Here is a 17,010-nt window from a genome sequence, read left to right as displayed (position 1 = left end):
TTAATGGAAGGTGGAATGGTCACCTTTGTTGTGCAATAGGTGTCGATGTGCACAATTGGATGTATCCAGTAGCATATGGATTTTTTGAGGCAGAAAATACAGAAAAATAGACATGGTTTTTTAACCAGTTGCGCAAGGTTGTGGGAGATCTGCCTTTGCTAGCATTGTGTTTAGATGCTTGCAAAGGTCTAAAAAATGCTATGAACAATGTCTTCCCATATGCGGAGAAAAGGGAGTGTTTCAGGCATCTCATACAAAACTACATAAAGCAGTTTGGTGGGTCTGAGTACATTATCCAGCTGCTAGAGCTTATAGGAGAGAAGTCTTCGACCACTATTTTAGCAGCATCCAAGAAATCCCTAGGTTAAGTAGTTGGCTAAATGAGCATCATGACTGTCTTTGGTACCGGAGTAGCTTCAATACGGATATCAAGTGCGATTACGTGACTAACAACATTGCTGAGGTTTTCAACAATTGGATTAAGGATTGGAAGGATTTGCCTGTATGTGATTTAGCTGATAGGATAAGTGAAAGTCGCCTAGAGGGGGGGTGAATAGGGCGAAACTGAAATTTACAAAGTTAATCACAACTACAAGCCGGGTTAGCGTTAGAAATATAATGCGAGTCCGAGAGAGGGCGTAAAAACAAATCGCAAGCGAATAAAGAAGTGAGACACAAGGATTTGTTTTACCGAGGTTCGGTTCTCTCAAACTATCGGCGTTCTGAGACCGGGGGGTCCCTGGGCCGACGAGTGAATGTCGCCGCGTGCCCCAGCCCAGATGGGTCGAGCGCGAGGGCGAGCGCGAAGGGGGGAGAGCGAGGCGGCCGGAGACCGGCGTGAGAGAGGTGGGAGTCCCGCGGCCTTCGTGTTTGTCCCGCGCCCAGGTCGGGTGCGCTTGCAGTAGGGGGTTACAAGCGTCCACGCGGGAGAGGGAGCGAGCGGCTCCAAGCGAGCGGCTGTTCTCGTCCTCGTCCCCGCGCGGCCAACCTTCTCTAAGAGGGCCCTGGTCCTCCCTTTTATAGGCGTAAGGAGAGGATCCAGGTGTACAATGGGGGGGTGTAGCAGGGTGCTACGTGTCTAGCGGAGGTGAGCTAGCGCCCTAAGTACATGCCGTTGTGGCATCCGGAGAGATCTTGGCACCCAGCTGGTGTGATGTCGTGGCCGTCGAAGGAGCGATGGAGCTTGGCGGAGGGACAGCTGTCGGAGCGGTTGAGTCTTTGCTGACATCCTCTTGCTTCCGTAAGGGGGCTGAGAGCTGCCGTCGTCACAGAGCATGCGAGGCGCCATCATTGCCTATCTGGCGGAGCGAGCCAGATGGGACGCCGGTCTTGTTCCCTGCGGCCCGAGTCAGCTCGGGGTAGGGTGATGATGGCGCCTCCTGTTGACGTGGCTGGTCTGCGCCCTAGGTTGGGCGATGTGGAAGCTCCTCCGAAGCCGAGGTCGAGTCCGAGCCCCCGGGTCGGGCGAGGCGGAGATTGCCGGCTGGTGCCGGGGCGGAGTCCGAGCCCTGGGGTCGGGCGAAGCGGAGTTCGTCGTCTTCTGGGGCCGAGCCCAAGTCCGAGTCCTGGGTCGGGCGAGGCGGAGGTCGTCGTCTTCTGGGGCCGAGCCCAAGTCCGAGCCCTGGGTCGGGCGGAGTTCGCCGTCTTCCGGGACTTAGCCCGAGTCCGAGCCCTGGGTCGGGCGGAGTTCGCTGTCTTCCGGGACTTAGCCCGAGTCCGAGCCCTGGGTCGGGCGGAGTTCGCCGTCTTCCGGGACTAAGCCTGAGTCCGAGCCCTGGGTTGGGCGGAGCGGAGTTCACCGTCTTCCGGGACTTAGCCCGAGTCCGAGCCCTGGGTCGGGCGGAGTTCGCCGTCTTCCAGGACTTAGCCCGAGTCCGAGCCCTGGGTCGGGCGGAGTTCGCCGTCTTCCGGGACTTAGCCCGAGTCCGAGCCCTGGGTCGGGCGGAGTTCGCCGTCTTCCAGGACTTAGCCCGAGTCCGAGCCCTGGGTCGGGCGGAGCGGAGCTTCCTATGGTGCCTCCGGCAGGGCCTGACTGCCTGTCAGTCTTACTCTGTCCAGTGGCACTGCAGTCGGAGTGGCGCAGGCGGCGCTGTCCTTCTGTCAGGTCGGTCAGTGGAGCGGCGAAGTGACGGCGGTCACTTCGGCTCTGCCGGCTGGGGGGCGCGCGTCAGGATAAGGGTGTCAGACCACCTTTGCATTAAATGCTCCTGCGACTTGGTCGGTCGGTGCGGCGATTTGGTCAGGGTTGCTTCTTAGCGAAGGCAGGGCCTCGGGCGAGCCGGTAATATGTTCGCCGCTGAAGGGGGGCCTCGGGCGAGACAGGAATCCTCTGGGGTCGGCTGCCCTTGTCCGAGGCTAGGCTCGGGCGAGGCGTGATCGTGTCCCTCGAATGGACTGATCCCTGACTTAATCGCACCCATCAGGCCTTTGCAGCTTTGTGCTGATGGGGGTTACCAGCTGAGAATCAGGAGCCTTGAGGGTACCCCTAATTATGGTCCCCGACAGTAGCCCTCGAGCCTCGAAGGGAGTGTTTGCACTCGCTTGGAGGCTTTCGTCGCACTTTTTTGCAAGGGGACCAGCCTTTCTCAGTTGCGTTTTGTTCCGGTGGGTGCGCGCGAGCGCACCCGCCGGGTGTAGCCCCCGAGGCCTCGGAGGAGTGGTTTCACTCCTTCGAGGTCTTACTGCCTCACGTAGTGCTTCGGCTGGTCTGGTCGTTCCCTCATGCGAGCTGGCCGTAGCCCAGGTGTACGGTCGGGTCCCAAGTTCTCGGGTTGGTATGTTGACGTCAACGGTTCGGCCGGAGCCGGGTTTGCGAGAGCAGCCCCCGAGCCTCTGCACAGAGCGAGAGGGCGGTCAGGGGTAGACTCGACTTTTTTACATACGCCCCTGCGTCGCCTTTCCGCAAGGAGGAGGGGGGAAAGCGCCATGTTGCCCTCGATGGGCGCCGAACATGGTGTCTCCGATGAGCTGCAAGCGGGTAATCCGAGTGGACATCCGTGCCCCGTTCGTTAGGGGTCGGCTAGGGGCCCAGAGGCACGCCCAAAAGTACCCGCGGGTGTTCTGCCAGACCCGGTCCCCTGGCGACGGGGTCCGAGGGCTCGATGCCTCCCTCTGATGGGATTCTGTTACAAGATCGTTCCCGCTGGTCTCGGAAATGTCCTAGGGTACCTCGGGAGCGCAGCCCGAGCCTTGGTTATGTATCGAACGTACCCATGGTCATCCCTCGCTCGGCGTCTGAGGCGGCTGTGAACCCTTCGGGGGCCAGCCTTCGAACCCCTGATCGGTAATGGGCACGGAGCCCGAGTAGCCTGAGGCGGCCGTGGAACCCTTTCGAGGGGCCGGCCTTCGAACCTCTGACCAGTAGTGGGTGCGGGGCCCACGCGATCTGAGGCGGCTGTTGAACCCTTCCGGGGGGCCAGCCTTCGAACCTCTGATCAGTAGGGGGGCTCGGAGCCTGGTTCCTTCTCGGGGAAGGATCCTTTTCGGGGTATCCCCCTTTCCCGGTCCCTGTTGCAAGAGAGAGAAAGAGGAAAAACGGAAAAGGATACGAAATCGAACGATGCGGCGTACCTTTTTGGATGCGGTCATTATGGCGAAGGCGAAGCGTCGCCCGCTTCTCCTGCCAGAGGCGCCGCGTGTCCCGCCGCGGAGTTAATGCGACAGGGCGAGTGGTTGGAGGGGCGACCGTTGCGCGTACGCGAGCCGTTCGAGGAACGGATCACGGGCACGTTGTCTTCACGCCGTGGGAGAGGGTTCTCTCGCTGCCCCCGGATGGGACGTAAGCTTGGCTGACGACGTGGCCGCTGCACCTGCCCGCCTGCCACTGCCATTACTGCCGGCCCACTTTTGGCCGTGTTGACCGTCGCGCTAGGCTGGTGCTGCTGGGTCGCGCGCCGGGTCGCCTCGAGTCGCGGTATTGGTTCCGCAGTCGAGGAGGCGCGGTAGTGGCACAAGTGGCGATGCAGTTACTCACACGTAGCAACCGGCGCACCGGTTGCATGACGCGTGGGCCTGGGCCTCCATGCCGGGCGTGTTAGGAGTCGGAGAAGCGCGCCCACCTGGCGCGGTTGCATGCTGCCTGCATGGCTGCCCACTCTTTCGCCCGCTGGTCTGGGCAAAAGTGGAGGGTCGCTTGTAACCGCTGGGCGGTTGTATGCACCGCGCACGGCGGTTTGACTTCTTCTGCCCTGAGTCGGCTTGCATGACGTGTGGGACCCAGCCCCCGCGCCGTAGGGGAGGACCTTGGAGTGTGTTGGAGAGGATTCAGCCCGTGGCGGCTGGGGACGCGAGTAGGGAGAACCGCCCTTAAAAGGAGGGTGACCCCCTTGGAAGGCGACCATGTCTTCGCACTCCCTTATGCGTCGTGTCTTTCCACCTTCCAAGCCCCCGGATGGGGGAGATCCGCCGTCTTTCCGCCTCGTCGTTGGGGGAACGCAACTCCGCGGGAGTTGGTACCTTTCAGCCATCGTTCGGCTTCAAGGATTTTCATCATGCAGCCCGGCTGCACCCCTCCACCGGCGGTCACCCAAGATGGTGAACTCCAGTTTGGTGGGGGGGGGAAAGCGAGCCGGGCTGCAGCCTCTGCCCCTCCCTCAGCCTCAAGGATTTTCATCACTAGTGCTGGGGAGGGGAGTGTGCCGAGTTGGGGTCGGCCCCTGCGTGGGCGGTGGCCCGCTCCTTCCCTCAGTGATCGGGGGGAAGGGCGGGAGTCGTCCGTGGCGCTGACAGCTGCACCGTGCCCGGCTCGCTGGGCCGAGCGGCTTCGGAGCCGCTCCCGGTGCCGCCTCCCGCCACGGCAGCTGGAAGAGGTTCCGCCGCCGACGAGTTTGCCGACGCCACCCGCGGACCGACCTCCAACTCTACGGCCTTCTGCCCATCCTTGCCTCTCGAGTTTGGGCACGGGTGGCGGCCTCCTGGCAGCAGCATCCGCCCTGAGGTCATCGCTGCTGCTGTTCGGCCCCCCGGGACAGAAGTCGTCGTCGTCGCCGCGGCTGGAGCGAGCGACGACAAGCCGTTCGTCGGTCTTCTGTCGCTCCGCAGGCCCTTCCCCCGTCGAGTGGGGTTGTTCGTATCTGCGGAGGCGGAACTGGAGTTCCGTTTGTAATGGCACCTTGAGTGCCAGTGTTTTTGTTCATTATGGCTGTCGGGGCCTGAACATGTATGTGATTTCGGCACGGAGCCGTGTTTTTTCCTCCTTTTCGAGCACTAAGACTCGCCTGTTGGTTGTCTGAACCGCTTCACCAAGCGAGAGTCGCCCCGTGTACAGGTGACGAGTGAGGTATCCATATCCCGGAGGCGTAGGAGTCCCTCGGCTCGGTCGGCCTTGTTGTCCGAGGCTTCTCTCACTTAGTTAAAGGAACACCTCGGCCGCTCTTCGATGAGCTGAGGCTAGGGGTGGCGGCGTCAACATGAACAGAGGCAGAGTTGGTTTGAAAAGAAGAACCTGGTTGGCCGGAGCCTGGCCGGGTCATCCGTTAGCGGGACCGACGCCGGAATTGACCAGCCGAGGCCTCGGGTCGGGCTGACGTCCTTGGAAGGTAGCTGACCGAGGCCCCGGGGTGACCGGCCGAGCCGCCTGCTCGGGCCGGATTCCCGGAGAAGACCCTGGCGGCGATGGCCCGGGCGTGGTGATGACGTCGTCCTCCGGAGTGGAGATCCTCGGACCGCGTCGCCGTCCGAGGCTAGGTCGGCCCTCGCCGAAGGTGTCGTCGATGCCGAGGGTGCTGCTGCTCTCTTCAGCCGTCAAGATCCGAGCCTGCAGGATCGGATTGTCTTGTAGCGTGTGTTTCCTGCGGCCGTCGAGGCCTAAACACACCCTCGCCGTGTTGTAAAGCTGCGTCTTTTTTCCTTTCGTTTCGAGTATATGGACTTTTTTGTCGGTAACAGAAATGTTTGTGCGAGCAAGAGTTGCTTCTCGCGGAAGGTGATGAGTGAGGTATCTGTATCCCGGAGGCGTAGGAGTCCCTCGGCTCGGTCGGCCTTGCCGCTTACGCGCACTCTTACCCGTCCATGGGGCTCTATCACTGACACAGTCGAGAAGGCTCGAAGGATCGCTTCAGCAGAAGAGCTTTCGAACGTGAAGACTTGTTCAGTCCGCAGAATCACTTATCCGAACGTGAGTTACTTATCGCAGAAGGTGATGAGTGAGGTATCCGTATCCCAGAGGCGTAGGAGTCCCTCGGCTCGGTCAGCCTTGGCTGCTTACGTGTACTCTGTCGTTTTCAGGATCCACTTTCGAAGTAGCCAAAAAGCGCGAAAGACATTCTGGCAGAAAAGATCTTTTTTCGAGGAAAATTTGGACGCAGAGGGGGTTCCCCCCCTTTTAGCCCCCGAGGGAGGGTCGAGCTTTGCCGAGACGAGGCCGACCCTTCCTTGATGACTAAACTTTGCGTGGGTGCGAGGTATATGACCAACTTGAAAACATCTTAAGGGTAGAAGCGACATAGCTGTTGGATGTTCTAGGCGTTGCCGTAGACCTTGCCTTGACTGTTGGCCAGCTTGTATGTTCCGGGCTTCAGAACCTTGGCGATGACGAATGGCCCCTCCCAGGGAGGCGTGAGCTTGTGCCGCCCTCGGGCGTCTTGTCGCAGCCGAAGCACCAGGTCGCCCACCTGGAGGTCTCGGGACCGGACCCCTCGGGCGTGGTAGCGTCGCAGGGACTGCTGGTACCGTGCCGAGTGTAGCAAGGCCTGGTCCCGAGCCTCCTCCAGCTGGTCCAGCGAGTTTTCTCGGCTGACTTGGTTGCTTTGGTCGGTGTAGGCCCTCGTCCTCGGGGAGCCGTATTCTAAGTCTGTGGGCAAGATGGCTTCGGCCCCATAGACTAGAAAGAGCGGCGTGAAGCCCGTGGCTCGGCTCGGCGTTGTCCTCAGACTCCAGACCACCGAGGGGAGTTCCTTCATCCATCGCTTGCCGAACTTGTTGAGGTCGTTGTAGATCCGAGGCTTGAGCCCTTGTAGAATCATGTCGTTGGCACGCTCCATCTGCCCATTCGTCATAGGATGAGCCACGGCGGCCCAGTCCACCCGGATGTGGTGATCCTCGCAGAAGTCCAGGAACTTCCTGCCGGTGAACTGGGTGCCGTTGTCGGTGATGATGGAGTTCGGGACCCCGAAGCGATGGATGATGTTGGTGAAGAACGCCACCGCCTGCTCGGGCCTGATGCTGTTCAGGGGTCGGACCTCAATCCACTTGGAGAATTTGTCGATGGCGACCAGCAGGTGCGTGTAGCCCCCGGGTGCCTTCTGCAAGGGGCCGACGAGGTCCAGACCCCACACCGCAAAAGGCCAGGTGATGGGTATCGTCTGCAGAGCCTGAGCAGGCAGGTGGGTCTGCCTCGCGTAGAATTGACACCCTTCGCAGGTGCGGACGATTCTGGTAGCGTCGGCCACCGCCGTCGGCCAGTAGAAGCCTTGCCGGAAAGCGTTCCCGACAAGGGCTCGAGGCACTGCGTGATGGCCGCAAGCCCCCGAGTGTATCTCTCGCAGGAGTTCCTGACCTTCGGCGATGGAGATGCATCGTTGGAGGATGCCTGAGGGGCTGCGGTGGTAGAGCTCCTTCTCATCTCCCAGCAAGACGAATGACTTGGCGCGCCGCGCCACCCGCCGAGCCTCGACTCGGTCGAGGGGTAGCTCTCCTCGGTGGAGATATTGCAGGTACGGGGTCTGCCAGTTTCGATTAGGCGCGACCCCGCTTCGCTCCTCCTCGACGCACAGTGCCTCACCCTCGGGGGCCGAGGGTACCTCGGACTGAACCGAGGGCGCCTTGGACCGAGCTGAGGCTGCCTCGGGATGAGCCGAGGGTGCCCCGGACTGAGCCGAGGGCGCCTCGGGTTGAGCCGTGGGTGCCTCGGACTGGGCCGAGGGTACCTCGGGCTCGGACGTGTCGTCGATCTTGACGGAGGGTTGATGCAGGTCTCGGGAGAAGACGTCTGGGGGAACCGTCGTTCGCCCCGAGGCTATTTTAGCCAGCTCGTCCGCAGTCTCGTTGTAGCGCCGAGCGATGTGGTTGAGCTCGAGTCCGTAGAACTTGTCTTCCAGGCGCCGAACCTCATCGCAGTAGGCCTCCATCTTTGGGTCGCGACAATGGGAGTTCTTCATGACTTGGTCGATGACGAGCTGCGAGTCACCACGAGCGTCGAGGCATCGGACCCCTAGCTCGATGGCGATCCGCAACCCGTTGACCAGAGCCTCATATTCGGCCACATTGTTGGACGCCGGGAAGTGGAGGCGTAGCACGTAGCGTAGATGCTTTCCGAGGGGTGAGATGAAGAGTAGGCCTGCGCCGGCTCCTGTCTTCATCAGCGACCCGTCGAAGAACATGGTCCAGAGCTCCGGTTGGATCGGAGCCGTCGGTAGCTGGGTGTCGACACATTCAGCCACGAAGTCCGCCAAGACCTGGGACTTAATGGCTTTCCGGGGAGCGAACGAGATTGTCTCGCCCATGATCTCCACCGCCCACTTTGCAATCCTACCCGAGGCCTCTCGGCACTGGATGATCTCTCCCAGGGGGAAGGATGACACCACAGTTACCGGATGAGACTCGAAGTAGTGTCGCAACTTCCGTCGCGTTAGGATCACCGTGTACAGCAGCTTCTGAACTTGTGGGTAGCGGATCTTGGTTTCGGACAGTACCTCGCTGACGAAGTAGACTAGCCTCTGAACGGGCAATGCATGCCCCTCTTCTTGCCTCTCGACCACAATCGTGGCGCTAACCACCTGGGTGGTCGCAGCGACGTAGACCAGGAGGGCTTCTTTGGCAGCTGGGGGCACCAAGATAGGCGCCTTTGTGAGGAGCGCCTTCAGGTTCCCGAGGGATTCCTCAGCCTCAGGGGTCCAAGTGAAACACTCGGCCTTCCTTAAGAGGCGGTACAGAGGTAGACCTCTTTTGCCGAGGCGTGAGATGAAGCGGCTCAGAGCCGCGAGGCATCCCATGACCCTCTGTACGCCTTTCAAGTCCTTGATGGGCCCCATGCTGGTAATGGCTGCGATCTTCTCCGGGTTGGCTTCGATGCCCCGCTCGGAGACGATGAACCCCAAGAGCATGCCTCGGGGCACCCCGAAGACACACTTTTCGGGATTGAGCTTGACGCCTTTCGCCTTGAGACATCGGAATGTCATTTCAAGGTCGGAAAGGAGGTCGGAGGCCTTCCTCGTCTTGACTATGATGTCATCGACGTAGGCCTCGACCGTGCGGCCAATGTGTTCGCCGAACACATGGTTCATGCACCGCTGGTACGTCGCGCCCGCATTCCTCAAACCGAACAGCATGGTGACATAGCAGTACATGCCGAAGGGTGTGATGAAAGAAGTCGCGAGCTGGTCGGACTCTTTCATCTTGATTTGATGATACCCTGAGTAGGCATCAAGGAGAGACAGGGTTTCGCACCCAGCAGTGGAATCCACGATTTGGTCGATGCGAGGCAGAGGGTAGGGAACCTTCGGACACGCTTTGTTGAGACCAGTGTAGTCTACACACATCCGCCATTTCCCCCCTTTCTTTCTCACAAGCACAGGGTTGGCAAGCCATTCGGGATGGAATACCTCTTTGATGAACCCTGCCGCCATTAGCTTGTGAATCTCCTCGCCTATGGATCTGCGCTTCTCCTCGTCGAATCGGCGCAACAGCTGCTTGACGGGTCGGGCTCCGGCTCGGATGTCCAGCGAGTGCTCGGCGACATCCCTCGGTATGCCGGGCATGTCCGAGGGACTCCACGCGAAGACGTCGGCGTTCGCGCGGAGAAAGTCGACGAGCACTGCTTCCTATTTGGGATCGAACCCGGAGCCGATCCGGATCTGCTTGGAGGTGTCGCCGCTGGGGTCGAGGGGGACGGACTTAACCGTCTCCACTGGCTCAAAGTTGCCGGCGTGACGCTTCACGTCTGGCACCTCCTTAGAGAGGCTCTCCAGGTCGGCAATGAGGGCCTCGGATTCGGCGAGGGCCTCGGCGTACTCCACGCACTCCACGTCGCATTCGAACGCGTGTTTGTACGTAGGGCCGACGGTGATGACCCCGTTGGGGCCTGGCATCTTGAGCTTCAGGTAGGTGTAGTTGGGGACGGCCATGAACTTCGCGTAGCATGGCCTCCCCAGTACCGCGTGGTAGGTTCCTCGGAACCCGACCACCTCGAACGTCAGGGTCTCCCTTCGGAAGTTGGAGGGTGTTCCGAAGCAGACAGGAAGGTCGAGCTGTCCGAGGGGTTGGACGCGCTTCCCGGGGATGATCCCATGGAAGGGTGCAGCGCCTGTCCGGACAGAGGACAGATCAACACGCAGGAGCCCGAGGGTCTCGGCATAGATGATGTTGAGGCTGCTGCCTCCGTCCATGAGGACCTTGGTGAGCCTGACGTCGCCGATGACGGGGTCGACGACGAGCGGGTATTTCCCCGGGCTCGGCACATGGTCAGGGTGATCGTCTCGGTCGAAGGTGATGGGCTTGTCGGACCAGTCTAGATAGACTGGCGCCGCCACCTTGACCGAGCAGACCTCCCGGCGCTCCTGCTTGCGGTGCCGAGCCGAGGCGTTCGCCGCTTGCCCACCATAGATCATGAAGCAGTCGCGGACCTTAGGGAACTTTCCTGCGTGGTGATCTTCCTTCTTGTCGTCGTCGCGGGCCTTGCCACCCTCCGCGGGTGGCCCGGCCCTGTGGAAGTGGCGCCGAAGCATGACGCACTCCTCAAGGGTGTGCTTGACCGGTCCCTGGTGATAGGGGCACGACTCCTTGAGCATCTTGTCGAAGAGGTTGGCACCTCCGGGGGCTTCCGAGGGTTCTTGTACTCGGCGGCGGCGACAAGGTCCGCGTCGGCGGCGTCGCGTTTCGCTTGCGACTTCTTCTTGCCCTTCTTCTTGGCGCCGCGCTGAGTTGACGCCTCGGGAGTACCTTCCGATGGGCGGCCCTGGGGCTGCTTGTCCTTTCGGAAGATAGCCTCGACCGCCTCCTGGCCGGAGGCGAACTTGGTGGCGATGTCCATCAGCTCGCTCGCCCTGGTGGGGGTCTTGCGGCCCAGCTTGCTCACTAGGTCGCGGCAGGTGGTGCCAGCGAGGAACGCGCCGATGACATCCGAGTCGGTGATGTTGGGCAGCTCGGTGCGCTGCTTCGAGAATCGCCGGATGTAGTCTCGGAGAGACTCTCCCGGCTGCTGTCGGCAGCTTCGGAGGTCCCAGGAATTCCCGGGGCGCACATACGTGCCCTGGAAATTGCCGGCGAAAGCTTGGACTAGGTCGTCCCAGTTGGAGATCTGCCCCGGAGGCAGGTGCTCCAACCAGGCGCGAGCGGAGTCGGAGAGGAACAGGGGGAGGTTGCGGATGATGAGGTTGTCATCGTCCGTTCCACCTAGTTGGCAGGCCAGACGGTAGTCCGCGAGCCACAGTTCCGGTCTCGTCTCCCTCGAGTACTTTGTGATAGTAGCCGGGGGTCGGAACCGGGTCGGGAACGGCGCCTGTCGGATGGCTCGGCTGAAGGCTTGCGGACCGGGTGGTTCGGGCGAGGGACTCCGATCCTCCCCGCTGTCGTAGCGTCCCCCACGCCTGGGGTGGTAGCCTCGGCGCACCCTCTCGTCGAGGTGGGCCCGTCGGTCACGGTGATGGTGCTCGTTGCCGAGGCGACCCGGGGCCGCAGGCGCTGTGTTGCGCGTGCGCCCGGTGTAGACCGAGGTTTCCCGCATGAATCGGGAAGTCGCAGCATGAGGTTCCGAGGGGTACCCCTGCCTTCGGGAGGCAGAGCTCTCGGCCCGTCGGACCGCGGCGCCTTCCAGGAGATTCTTGAGCTCTCCCTGGATTCGCCGCCCCTCGGTGGTTGATGGCTCTGGCATTGCGCGAAGAAGCATTGCTGCTGCCGCCAGGTTCTGGCCGACCCCACTGGATGCGGGTGGTGGCCTGAGCCTGACGTTGTCGGCGATGCGGTGCTGGAAGCCCTGGGGTAGATGACGTATTTCTCCAGGCGGAGGTTGGCCCGCCCATGCCTGCCCGACGTCCCGACGGATCGGCTCAAGCGCTCCTGCTCCCTCGTCGAGCCTGGCCTGCACCCCGCGGATTTGCTCGAGCTGTGGGTCATGACCCCCCGCCTGAACGGGGACCACAACTAGCTCCCGTGGGATGTCAACGCGAGGCACCGGCCTAGGGAGGTCACCGTCCTCCGGCATGCCGAGATGGTTGCCTTCGGGGGGACCCCCTAGATCGACGTGGAAGCATTCGCGACTTGGGCCGCGGTCCTCGTCGCCGAGGCTACGGCTACCGTCGGAATAGTCGGAAAGGCAGTAGTCGCATGCGGTCATGAAGTCGCGCATGGCACTGGGGTTGCCAAGTCCAGAGAAATCCCAACAGATGCTGGGTTCGTCGTCTTCCTCGGACCCAGAGGGCCCGTAGGTCGAGACGTCCGTCAGCCGGTCCCAAGGTGACCGCACACGAAACCCCAGAGGGTCTGGATTTGCCTCTACGAGGGCGCCCGCCAAAGCGAAGTCGCTAGACGGGTTGAGGCTGAAACCGAAAGACGCGGGATGGGAATCGATCGGTACCTTTTAGTCAACGGGCGGCGATAAGGTCGCGTCGGGGACTGACTGCGCCATCGTCTCAGGTACGAGGGTGACGTCCAGCAAGCTTTTCGCGAGCGTGCTGGCGTCGTCCGCTTGCTCAGGATTGGCGTGTCGCGGGGAGATGGCACTCGCCTTCGTCTCAAACGCGAGGTCGACGCCCGGTGCGCCCCCCGTTGGGGTGCCGGGGCCGTCGACTCGCTCGACAGCCGACGAGGCGCTGTCTCCTGCTTGGCCTTGGTTGCCCCGCCTCCTCCTCCGTCGGCGGGGGAGAGGACGGGGTGAGCTCGAAGGTTGCTCTTCCACCATGCGGGGAAGACGTCGCCGATTCCGCCGCCGGCAGGCGGGTTGTCGGCCGCCACTGTTGTTGTCGCACGGCGGTGGAAGGAGTATCATGTTGTAGCTGCCGTCGAGGGACATGAACTCAAGACTCCCGAAACGGAGCATCGTCCCGGGTTGGAGAGGTTGCTGGAGACTGCCCATCTGGAGCTTGATGGGAAGCTGTTCGTCAACACGCAGCAGGCCCCTACCTGGCGCGCCAACTGTCGGCGTTCCGAGACCGGGGGGTCCCTGGGCCGACGAGTGAATGTCGCCGCGTGCCCCAGCCCAGATGGGTCGAGCGCGAGGGCGAGCGCGAAGGGCGGAGAGCGAGGCGGCCGAAGACCGGTGTGAGAGAGGTGGGAGTCCCGCGGCCTTTGTGTTCGTCCCGCGCCCAGGTCGGGTGCGCTTGCAGTAGGGGGTTACAAGCGTCCACGCGGGAGAGGGAGCGAGCGGCTCCAAGCGAGCGCCTGTTCTCGTCCTCGTCCCTGCGCGGCCAACCTTCTCTAAGAGGGCCCTGGTCCTCCCTTTTATAGGCGTAAGGAGAGGATCCAGGTGTACAATGGGGGGTGTAGCAGGGTGCTACGTGTCTAGCGGAGGTGAGCTAGCGCCCTAAGTACATGTCGTTGTGGCAGCCGGAGAGATCTTGGCACCCAGCTGGTGTGATGTCGTGGCCGTCGAAGGAGCGATGGAGCTTGGCGGAGGGACAACTGTCGGAGCGGTTGAGTCTTTGCTGACGTCCTCTTGCTTCCGTAAGGGGGCTGAGAGCCGCCGTCGTCACAGAGCATGCGGGGCGCCATCATTGCCTATCTGGCGGAGCGAGCCAGATGGGACGCCGGTCTTGTTCCCTGCGGCCCGAGTCACCTCGGGGTAGGGTGATGATGGCGCCTCCTGTTGACGTGGCTGGTCTGCACCCTAGGTTGGGCGATGTGGAAGCTCCTCCGAAGCCGAGGTCGAGTCCGAGCCCCCGGGTCGGGCGAGGCGGAGATTGCCGGCTGGTGCCGGGGCGGAGTCCGAGCCCTAGGGTCGGGCGAAGCGGAGTTCGTCGTCTTCTGGGGCTGAGCCCAAGTCCGAGTCTTGGGTCGGGCGAGGCGGAGGACGTCGTCTTCTGGGGCCGAGCCCAAGTCCGAGCCCTGGGTCGGGCGGAGTTCGCCGTCTTCCGGGACTTAGCCCGAGTCCGAGCCCTGGGTCGGGCGGAGTTCGCCATCTTCCGGGACTTAGCCCGAGTCCGAGCCCTGGGTCGGGCGGAGCGGAGTTCGCCGTCTTCCGGGACTTAGCCCGAGTCCGAGCCCTGGGTCGGGCGGAGTTCGCCGTCTTTCGGGACTTAGCCCGAGTCCGAGCCCTGGGTCGGGCGGAGTTCGCCGTCTTCCGGGACTTAGCCCGAGTCCGAGCCCTAGGTCGGGCGGAGTTCGCCGTCTTCCGGGACTTAGCCCGAGTCCGAGCCCTGGGTCGGGCGGAGCGGAGCTTCCTATGGTGCCTCCGGCAGGGCCTGACTGCCTGTCAGTCTTACTCTGTCCAGTGGCACTGCAGTCGGAGTGGCGCAGGCGGCGCTGTCCTTCTGTCAGGCCGGTCAGTGGAGCGGCGAAGTGACGGCGGTCACTTCGGCTCTGCCGGCTGGGGCGCGCGCGTCAGGATAAGGGTGTCAGGCCACCTTTGCATTAAATGCTCCTGCGACTTGGTCGGTCGGTGCGGCGATTTGGTCAGGGTTGCTTCTTAGCGAAGGCAGGACCTCGGGCGAGCCGGGAATATGTTCGCCGCTGAAGGGGGGCCTCGGGCGAGACGGGAATCCTCCGGGGTCGGCTGCCCTTGTCCGAGGCTAGGCTCGGGCGAGGCGTGATTGTGTCCCTCGAATGGACTGATCCCTGACTTAATCGCACCCATCAGGCCTTTGCAGCTTTGTGCTGATGGGGGTTACCAGCTGAGAATCAGGAGCCCTGAGGGTACCCCTAATTATGGTCCCCAACACAAACCTACTCCCCATTGAGGTGGTCACAAAGACTGGGTCTCTTTCAACCCTTTCCCTCTCTCAAACGGTCCCTCGGACCGAGTGAGCTTCTCTTCTCAATCAAACGGGACACAAAGTCCCCGCAAGGATCACCACACAATTGGTGTCTCTTGCCTTGATTACAATTGAGATTGATCACAAGAAGAATGAGAAAGAAGAAGCAATCCAAGCGCAAGAGCTCAAATGAACACAACAATCACTCTCTCTAATCACTAAAGCTTTGAGTGGAATTGGGAGAGGATTTAATCTCTTTTGTGTGTCTAGAATTGAATGCTAGAGCTCTTGTAAGTAGTTGGAAGGTGGAAAACTTGGATGACTTGAATGTGGGGTGGTTGGGGGTATTTATAACCCCAACCACCAAACTAGCCGTTTGGTGAAGGCTTCTGTCGCATGGCGCACCGGACAGTCCGGTGCGCCACCGGACACTGTCCGATGCACCAGCCACGTCACCTGGCCATTGGGTTCCGACCGTTGGAGCTCTGTCTTGTGGGCCCGCCTGGCTGTCCGGTGGCGCACCGGACAGGCCCTGTAGGCTGTCCGGTGTGCCACCCGCGCGTGCTCTGCTCCTCTGCGCGCGCTGGCGCGCATTTAATGCGTTGCAGTCGACCGTTGTGTGCGAAGTAGCCGTTGCTCCGCTGGCTCACCGGACAGTCCGGTGAATTTTAGTGGAGCGGATTCCCGAAGCTGGCGAGTTCAGAGTCGCTCTTCCCTGGGGCACCGGACAGTCCGGTGAATTATAGCGAAGCGCCTCTGAGATTTCCCGAAGGTGAAGAGTTCAGCTTGAAGTCTCCTGGTGCACCGGACACTGTCCGGTGGTGCACCGGACACTGTCCGGTGGCACACCGGACAGTCCGGTGCACCAGACCAGGGCAGCCTTCGGTAGTCCCTTGCTCTCTTTGTTTGAACCCATTCTTGGTCTTTTTATTGACTTTTTGTGAACCTTTGGCACCTGTAGAACTTATAGACTAGAGCAAACTAGTTAGTCCAATTATTTGTGTTGGGCAATTCAACCACCAAAATTATTTAGGAAATAGGTGTAAGCCTAATTCCCTTTCAATCTCCCCCTTTTTGGTGATTGATGCCAACACAAACCAAAGCAAGTATAGAAGTGCATAATTGAACTAGTTTGCATATTTGTAAGTGCAAAGGTTACTTAGAATTGAGCCAATAGAAATTCATAAGATATGCATGGATTGTTTCTTTATAACTTTAACATTTTGGACCACGCTTGCACCACATGCTTTGTTTTTGCAAATACTTTTGTAAATTCTTTTCAAAGTTCTTTTGCAAATAGTCAAAGGTAAATGAGTAAGATTTTGAGAAGCATTTTCAAGATTTGAAATTTTCTCCCCCTGTTTCAAATGCTTTTCCTTTGACTAAACAAAACTCCCCCTTAATGAAATCTTCCTCTTAGTGTTCAAGAGGGTTTTAAGACATCAATTTTGAAAATACTACTTTCTCCCCCTTTTGAACACAATGAGATACCAATTTGAAAATCATAAGTTTTTAAAATGTGGTGGTGGTGCGGTCCTTTTGCTTTGGGCTTAATACTTTCTCCCCCTTTGGCATGAATCACCAAAAATGGATGTTTGAGAGAAATATAAGCCCTTGTATGAACTACTTTCTCCCCCTTTGGCAAACAAATAATAGGAGTGAAGATTATACCAAAAGACAGAGAGATGCTTGGAGCGACGACGAAGGATGAGTTATGGAGTGGAGTGGAAGCCTTGTCTTCGCCGAAGACTCCTTTTTCCCTTTCAATCTATGACTTAGCATGAAATGGACTTGAAAGAACACATTAGTCATACCACATGAAAGAGATGATCAAAGGTATACATATGAGCTATGTATGCAAGACATCAATAAAAATTCCTAGAATCAAGAATATTTAGCTCATCCCTAAGTCTGGTAAATGTTTGTTCATACAATGGTTTGGTAAAGATATAGGCTAATTGATCTTTAGTATTAATGTATGCAATCTCGATATCTCCCTTTTGTTGGTGATCCCTTAAGAAATGATACCGAATGGCTATGTGTTTAGTGCGGCTATGCTCAACGGGATTATCCGCCATGCGGATTGCACTCTCATTATCACATAGAAGAGGAACTTTGGTTAATTTGTAACCATAGTTCCTAAGGGTTTGCCTCATCCAAAGCAATTACG

This window comes from Zea mays, chromosome 2 (genome assembly GCF_902167145.1).
Source record: "Zea mays cultivar B73 chromosome 2, Zm-B73-REFERENCE-NAM-5.0, whole genome shotgun sequence".
Classification (NCBI taxonomy): Eukaryota; Viridiplantae; Streptophyta; class Magnoliopsida; order Poales; family Poaceae; genus Zea; species Zea mays.
This window is presented reverse-complemented; position numbering follows the sequence as displayed.